This window comes from Arachis duranensis, chromosome 10, assembly GCF_000817695.3.
Source record: "Arachis duranensis cultivar V14167 chromosome 10, aradu.V14167.gnm2.J7QH, whole genome shotgun sequence".
In the NCBI taxonomy this organism is placed as follows: domain Eukaryota; kingdom Viridiplantae; phylum Streptophyta; class Magnoliopsida; order Fabales; family Fabaceae; genus Arachis; species Arachis duranensis.
The window spans coordinates 34,005,767-34,014,434 of record NC_029781.3 but is presented as its reverse complement, the minus strand read 5'-3'; the positions used below and the strand labels follow the sequence as shown (position 1 = coordinate 34,014,434).

At 37.1% G+C, this 8,668-nt stretch overlaps 1 non-coding gene across 1 annotated transcript; it reads left to right on the top strand.

Annotated features, from left to right (window-relative positions):
• The first annotated feature begins 5,978 nt into the window (after window positions 1-5,978).
• LOC127743684 (small nucleolar RNA R71) lies at window positions 5,979-6,082 on the top strand. Its single transcript, XR_008005068.1, has one exon. It is a non-coding gene; the product is annotated as a small nucleolar RNA R71 (small nucleolar RNA).
• Window positions 6,083-8,668: the final 2,586 nt, after the last annotated feature.

Here is an 8,668-nt window from a genome sequence, read left to right as displayed (position 1 = left end):
TTTTATGCCAGTTCCGGCGTTTAACGCTGGAATTTCTGAGGCTGATTTGCCACGCCGGTTTGGGCCATCAAATCTTGGGCAAAGTATGGACTATCATATTCTGCTGGAAAGCCCAGGATGTCTACTTTCCAACGCCATTGAGAGCGCGCCAATTGGGCTTCTGTAGCTCCAGAAAATTCACTTCGAGTGCAGGGAGGTCAGAATCCAACAGCATCTGCAGTCCTTTTTGGTCTCGGAATCAGATTTTTGCTCAGAACCCTCAATTTCAGCCAGAAAATACCTGAAATCACAGAAAAACACACAAACTCATAGTAAAGTCCAGAAAAGTGAATTTTAGCTAAAAACTAATAAAAATATACTAAAAACTAACTAGATTATACTAAAAACATACTAAAAACAATGCCAAAAAGCGTATAAATTATCCGCTCATCAATAATACAATCCAAGATATCTAATACAAAGGTAAAAAGTTCTATTTATACTAGACTAGCTACTAGGGTTTACAAAAGTAAGTAATTGATGCATAAATCCACTTCTGGGGCCCACTTGGTGTGTGCTTGGGCTGAGCTTGATCTATCCACGAGCTGAGGTTTCTCTTGGAGTTGAACGCCAAGTTGTAACGTGTTTTGGGCGTTCAACTCTGGTTCATGATGTGTTTCTGGCGTTTGACTCCAGAATACAGCATGGAATTGGCGTTGAGCGCCAGTTTACGTCATCTAATCACGAATAAAATATGGACTATTATATATTGCTGGAAAGCTCTAGATGTCTACTTTCTAGAAAATCTTTTTCGAGTGCAGGGAGGTCAGATTCCAACAGCATCAGCAGTCCTTTGTCAGCCTCCTTATCTGAGTTTTTCTCAGGTCCCTCAATTTCAGCCAGAAAATACCTGAAATCATAGAAAAACACACAAACTCATAATAAAGTTTAGAAATGTGAATTTAGCATAAAAACTAATGAAAACATCCCTAAAAGTAACTAGATCATACTAAAAACTACCTAAAAACAATGCCAAAAAGCATATAAATTATCCGCTCATCACAACACCAAACTTAAATTGTTGCTTGTCCCCAAACAACTGAAAATCAATTAGGATAAAAAGAAGAGAATATACTATAAATCCCAAAATATTAATGAGTATTAATTCTAATTAGATGAGCGGGACTTGTAGCTTTTTGCTTTTGAACAGTTTTGGCATCTCACTTTTTCCTTTGAAGTTTAGAATGATTGGCTTCTCTAAGAACTTAGAATTTCGGATAGTGTTATTGATTCTCCTAGTTAAGTATGTTGATTCTTGAACATAGCTACTTTTATGAGTCTTGGCTATGGCCCTAAGCACTTTGTTTTCCAGTATTACGACCGGATACATAAATGCCACAGACACATGACTGGGTAAACCTTTTCAGATTGTGACTCAGCTTTGCTAGAGTCCCCAGTTAGAGGTGTCCAGAGTTCTTAAGCACACTCTTTTTGCTTTGGATCACGACTTTAACCACTCAGTCTCAAGCTTTTCACTTGGACCTGCATGCCACAAGCACATGGTTAGGGACAGCTTGGCTTAGCCGCTTAGGCTTGGATTTTATTTCCTTAGGCCCTCCTATCCATTGATGCTCAAAGCCTTGGATCCTTTTTACCCTTGCCTTTTGGTTTTAAGGGCTATTGGCTTTTTCTGCTTGCTTTTTCTTTCTTTTTTTCTATTTATTTTTCGCCACTCTTTTTTCACAAGCTTTTGCTTTTTTTTTCACTGCTTTTTCTTGCTTCAAGAATCAATTTTATAAATTTTCAGATTATCAATAGCATTTCTCTTTGTTCATCATTCTTTCAAGTGCCATCAATTTTAACATTCATAAACAACAAGATCAAAAATATGCACTGTTCAAGCATTCATTCAGAAAACAAAAAGTATTGTCACCACATTAATATAACTTAACTAAATTCAAGGATAAATTCGAAATTCATGTACTTCTTGTTCTTTTGAATTAAAAACATTTTTTTAATTAAGAGAGGTAAAGGATTCGTGGAATTATTCATATCTTTAAGACATAGTTACTAACTACTAATGATCATGAAGTAGAGACACAAAACATAGATGAACATATAACATAAAAACTGAAAAACAGAAAATAATAAGAACAAGGAATGAGTCCACCTTAGTGGCGTCTTCTTCTTGAAGGACCAATAATGTCCTTAAACTCTTCTATGTCCCTTCCTTGCCTTTGTTGCTCCTCCCTCATTGCTCTTTGATCTTCTCTAATTTCATGGAGAATGATGGAGTGCTCTTGATGTTCCACCCTTAATTGATCCACATTGTAACTCAAATCTTCTAGGGAAGTGTTGAGTTGTTCCCAATAGTTGTTGGGAGGAAAGTGCATCCCTTGAGGCATCTCAGGGATTTCTTGATGATGAGCTTCCTCATGCATCTCTTGAGATCCGTGGATGGTCTCTCTTGTTTGCTCCATCCTCTTTTTGGTGATGGGCTTATCCCCCTCAATAGAGATGTCTCCTTCTATGATAACTCCAGCTGAGTAACATAGATGGAAAATAAGATGAGGAAAAGATAGCCTTGCCGTGGTGGAGGGCTTTTCGGCTATTCTGTAGAGTTCAAGGGGGATGACTTCATGAACTTATACTTCCTCTCCATTCATGATGCTATGAATCATGATGGCCCGATCCGCAGTAACTTTGGATCGGTTGCTAGTGGGGATGATGGAGCGTTGGATGAACTCCAACCATCCTCTAGCCACAGGCTTAAGGTCCAGTCTTCTCAGTTGAACTGGCTTGCCTTTTAAGTCTCTTTTCCATTGAGCTCCTTCCACACATATGTCCATGAGGACTTGGTCCAACCTTTGATTAAAGTTGACCCTTCTATTGTAGGGGTGTTCATCTCCTTGCATTATGGGCAAGTTGAATGCCAACCTCACATTTTTCGGACTAAAATCTAAGTATTTCCCCCGAACCATTGTAAGATAATTCCTTGGGTTTGGGTTCTTACTTTGATCATGGTTCCTAGTGATCCATGCATTGGCATAGAACTCTTGAACCATTAAGATTCTGACTTGTTGGATGGGGTTGGTTAGAGTTTCCCAACCTCTCCTTTGGATCTCATGTCGGATCTCCGGATACTCATTTTTCTTGAGCTTGAAAGGGACCTCGGGGATCACCTTCTTCTTGGCCACAACATCATATAGGTGGTCTTGATGGGCTATGGAGATGAATATTTCCATCTTCCATGACTCGGAGGTGGAAGCTTTTGTCTTCCCTTTCCCTTTTCTAGAGGTTTCTCCGGCCTTAGGTGCCATCAATGGTAATGGAAAAACAAAAAGCTTATGCTTTTACCACACCAAACTTAAAATATTGCTCGCCCTCGAGCAAGAGAAGAATGAAGAGAAGAAGAAGAAGAAGAAAATATGGAGGAGAGGGAGAGAGGTGTATTCGGCCAAAAAGGAGAAGATAGGGTTGTGTTGTGTGAAAATGAATAAGAATATAGGGGTTTATATAGTGAGGGGAGAGGGAGTAGGTTCAGCCATTTAGAGTGGGTTTGGGTGGGAAAGAAATTTGAATTTTGAAGGTAGGTGGAGTTTATGGGGAAGAGTGGTTGGATGTGAGTGGTGAAGGGGGTAATTGGGAAGAGAGATTGAGGTGATTGGTGAAGGGTTTTTGTGAAAGTGTGTTATAGGATTATTAGGAGGTAGGGTGAGAATATGGTAGGTGGGGATCCTGTGGGGTCCACAGATCCTGAGATAATCCTGTGGAGTCCACAGATCCTGAGGTGTCAAGGATTTACATCCCTGCACCAATTTGGCATGTAAAATGCCTTAGCATACAATTTTGGTGTTTAAACGCCGAAGTGATGCATGTTCTGGGCGTTCAACGCCCATGTGCAGCATGTTTCTGGCGTTGAACGCCAGTTCCATGCTTGTTTTTGGCGTTCAGCGCCAGCTCTCCATAGGGTGCATTCCTGGCATTTGAACACCGGAATGTTGATTGTTTCTGGCGTTCAATGCCAGATCCATGCTTTGTTCTGGCGTTGAACGCCAGCCAGATGCTCCTTACTGGTGTTTAAACGCCAGTAAGTCCTTCCTCTAGGGTGTGATTTTTCTTCTGCTGTTTTTGATTCTGATTTTAATTTTTGTATTTTTTTCGTGACTCCACATGATCATGAACCTAATAAAACACAAAATAATAGTAAAATAAAAAATAAAATTAGATAAATAAAAATTGGGTTGCCTTCCAACAAGCACTCTTTTAATGTCACTAGCTTGACAGTGGGCTCTCTTGGAGCCACAAAGGTGATCAGGTCAATGTTGTGGACTCCCAACACCAAACATAGAGTTTGGATATGGGGGTTCAACATCAAACTTAGAGTTTGGTTGTGGCCTTCCAACACCAAACTTAGAGTTTGATTATGGGGGCTCTGTTTGACTATGTACTGAGAGAAGCTTACTTTGCCCCTTTTCCATGTTTATAGAAGAGCACCCTTGGGTCTTAAACACAAGGTAGTCCCCATTCAATTGAAGGACTAATTCTCCTCTATTAACATCTATCACAGCTCCTGCTATGGCCAGGAAAGGTCTCCCAAGGATGATGCATTCATCCTCCTCCTTCCTAGTGTCTAAGATTATGAAATCAGCAGGGATGTAAAGGCCTTCAACCTTCACTAGCACATCCTCTACCAATCCATAAGCTTGTCTTACTGACTTATCTGCCATTTGTAATGAGAATACGGCAGGTTGTACCTCAATGATCCGTAGTTTCTCCATTACAGAAAGTGGCATAAGATTTATGCCTGACCCCAGGTCACACAGAGCCTTGTTAAAGGTCATAGTGCCTATGGTACAGGGTATTAAGAATTTTCTTGGATCTTGTCCCTTTTGAGGTAAAGTTTTCTGAATCCATGTATTTAGTTCACTAATGAGTAAGAGAGGTTCACCTTCCCAAGTCTCATTACCAAACAACTTGGCATTCAGCTTCATGATGGCTCCTAGATATTGAGCAACTTGTTCTCCAGTCACATCTTCATCCTCTTCTGAGGAAGAATAGTCTTCAGAGCTCATGAATGGTAGAAGGAGATTTAGTGGGATCTCTATGGTCTCTATATGAGCCTCAGATTCTTTTAGATCATCAATAGGGAACTCCTTCTTGTTTGAGAGACATCCCATGAGGTCTTCCTCATTGGGATTCACGTCCTCCTCCTCCTCCTTGCATTCGGCCATATTGACTATGTCAATGACCTTGCACTCTCTCTTTGGATTTTCTTCAATATTGCTTGGGAGAGTACTAGGAAAAGTTTCAGTTACTTTCTTACTCAGCTGGCCCACTTGTGCCTCCAAATTTCTAATGAAGGATCTTGTCTCACTCATGAGACTTAAAGTGGCCTTTGATAGATCAGAGACTAAGTTTGCTAAATTAGAGGGGCTCTGTTCAGAATTCTCTGTCTGTTACTGAGAAGATGATGGAAAAGGCTTGTTATTGCTGAGCCTGTTTCTTCCACCATTATTAAAGCCTTGTTGAGGCTTTTTGTTGATCCTTCCATGAGAAATTTGGATGATTTCTCCATGATGAATTATAGGTGTTTCCATAAGGTTCACCCATGTAATTAACCTCTGCCATTGCAGGGTTCTCAGGATCATAAGCTTCTTCAGAAGCTGTCTCTTTAGTACTGTTGGATGCATTTTGCCATCCAGTCAGACTTTGAGAGATCATGTTGACTTACTGGGTCAACACTTTGTTCTGAGCCAATATGGCATTCAGAGCATCAATTTCAAGAACTCCCTTCCTCTGAGGCATCCCATTATTCACGGAATTCCTCTCAGAAGTGTACATGAATTGGTTATTTGCAACCATGTCAAACTTGTTCTTGAGCTTCTGCAGGCGTTTTCTTTAGGTGAATGGATCCACCTGCAGAATGGTCCAATTACATCTTGGAAAACTCAGATAAACCATAATAGAATATATCTAATATGGTCCACTCTGAAAACATGTCAGAAGGACACTTTTTGGTCATCTGCTTATATCTTTCCCAAGCTTCACAGAGGGATTCACAATCTTTTTGCTTGAAGGTCTAAACATCCACTCTAAGCTTGCTCAGCTTTTGAGGAGGAAAGAATTTATCCAAGAAGGCCGTGACCAACTTATCCCAGGAGTCCAGGCTATCTTTAGGTTGTGAGTCTAACCATGTTCTAGCTCTGTCTCTTATAGCAAAAGGGAAAAGCATGAGCCTGTAGACTTCAGGATCTACTCCATTCGCCTTAACAATCTCACAAATATGCAAGAACTCAGTTAAAAACTGATAAGGATCTTCAGATGGAAGTCCATGGAACTTGCAGTTCTGTTGCATTAAAGCAACTAATTGAGGTTTCATCTCAAAATTGTTTGCTCCAATGGCAGGAATTGAGATGCTTCTTCCATCAAACTTGGATGTGGGTTTAGTAAAATTACCAAGCATCCTCCTTGCATTATTGTTGTTGGGTTCGGCTGCCATCTCCTTCTCTTGTTCGAAAATTTCAGAAAGGTTGCCTGTGGATTGTTGTAATTTAGCTTCTCTTAGTTTCCTCTTCAGAGTCCTTTAAGGTTCAGGATCAGCTTTAACAAGAGTGCCTTTTTCCTTGTTCCTGCTCATATGAAAGAGAAGAGAAAAAGAAAAAGAAGAGGAATCCTCTATGTCACGGTAAAGAGGATCCTTATTATTAGTAGAAGAAGAAAAGGGATAAGGATTAAGAAGAATGAATAATCCAAACACAAGGGTAAGGATAGGGGCAGTGATTTGAGATGAGAAGAGGTGAAGAGAAGTGTTAGTAAATAAATAAATAAATAGAAGAAGATGAGAGAGAGAATTCGAAAATTAATTTTGAAAAGGAGTTAATGATTTTCGAAAATTAAATATGAGATAGAATTAAAATTAAAATTTTAAAACAATTAGTTAATTAATTAAAAAGAATTTTGAAAAAGAGGTGAGATATTTTTGAAAATCAGAGGGGGAGAAGTAGTTAGGTGGTTTTGAAAAGGATAAGAAACAAACAAAAAGTCAATAGTTAGTTGAAAAAGATATTAAAATCAAATTTGAAAAGATAAGAAGATAAGAAGATAAGATATTTTAAAATCAAATTTTTTAAAAAAGATAAAATTTTGAAAAAGATATGATAAAAAGATAAGATAAAAAGATAAGATTTTTAAGAAAAAGATATTTTGAAAAAGAATTAATTTTTAAAATTAAAATTGATTACTTGACTAACAAGAAACTAAAAGATATGATTCTAGAATTTAAATATTGAACCTTTCTTAACAAGAAAGTAACAAATTTCAAATTTTTGAATCAATCATATTAATTGTTAGTGTAATTTTCAAAAATCATGAAATAATATTAAGAAAAGGATTTTTGAAAAATTGTTTTAAAATTTTCAAAATTAATAAGATAAAAATGAAAAAGATTTAATTTTTGAAGAAATGTTGAAAAGATAAGATTTTTAAAATTGAAAATTTTACTTGACTTGTAAGAAACAACTAATTTTAAAAATTTTTGACCAAGTCAACTCAAATTTTCAAAAATTATGAGAAAATTAAGGAAAAGATATTTTCTTGATTTTTGAATTTTTAATGATGAGAGAGAAAAACATAAAAATGACCCAAAGTATGAAAATTTTGGATCAAAACACATGATGCATGCAAGAACACTATGAATGTCAAGATAAACACCAAGAACACTTTGAAGATCATGATGAACATCAAGAACATATTTTTGAAAAAATTTTTTATGCAAAGAAAACATGCAAGACACCAAACTTAGAAATCTTTAATGTTTGGACACTATGAATGCAAAAATGCACATGAAAAAAAACAATAAAAGGCACACAACAAGAAAACATCAAGATCAAACAAGAAGACTTACCAAGAACAACTTGAAGATCATGAAGAACACCATGAATGCTGAATTTTCGAAAAATGCAAGAAAAAAATTTTTTAAAGCATGCAATTGACACCAAACTTAAAAAGTGACTCAAGACTCAAACAAGAAACACAATATTTTTGGTTTTTATGATTTTATGAATTTTTTGTATTTTCTTTTATTATTTTCGAAGAAAAAAAAAGGGAAAATTTTTTTAAAAAATTTTTGAAAACAAAACAAAAAGAAAATTACCTAATCTGAGCAACAAGGTCGACTTGCCTTCAGTTAGCCCAGGTCATACAGCTCGACCCAGGGCATGAACAGTGCCCCTGCTTGAGCGCGGTCTTTTCTTTTGAGGTTGAGTCCTTTTTTAGTACTTCGATCCTTCTTTGGAGAAGCCGAGCTCGAGCACTTTGGTTGATTCTGCTGAGGCTTCTTGAATACGAAGCATTTTCCTTCACTCCTTTTTAGTTTGAAACGCGCGTTTTTGCATTTTCTTTCTTGCACTACAACAAATATGGCCTTTAGCAATGCTAAATTTTATAACGCCTTAAAACCGTTCTCTTAGATAGTTTTAGACAACAGTTTTTTGTAGTGTTACTGTTGAATTCAATTTTTCATTATTTTATAGCAACAAATTAAAACCGTTCTCTTTGACTATTTTAAAGAACGGTTTTATAACCGTTATCATGATTTATTTTAAAGCAACGGTTTTTTATTGTTGTTTAAAGAATTCTACAAAAGAAACGCATAAAAACCGTTGTCAAAATGCTACACTTTAAAACC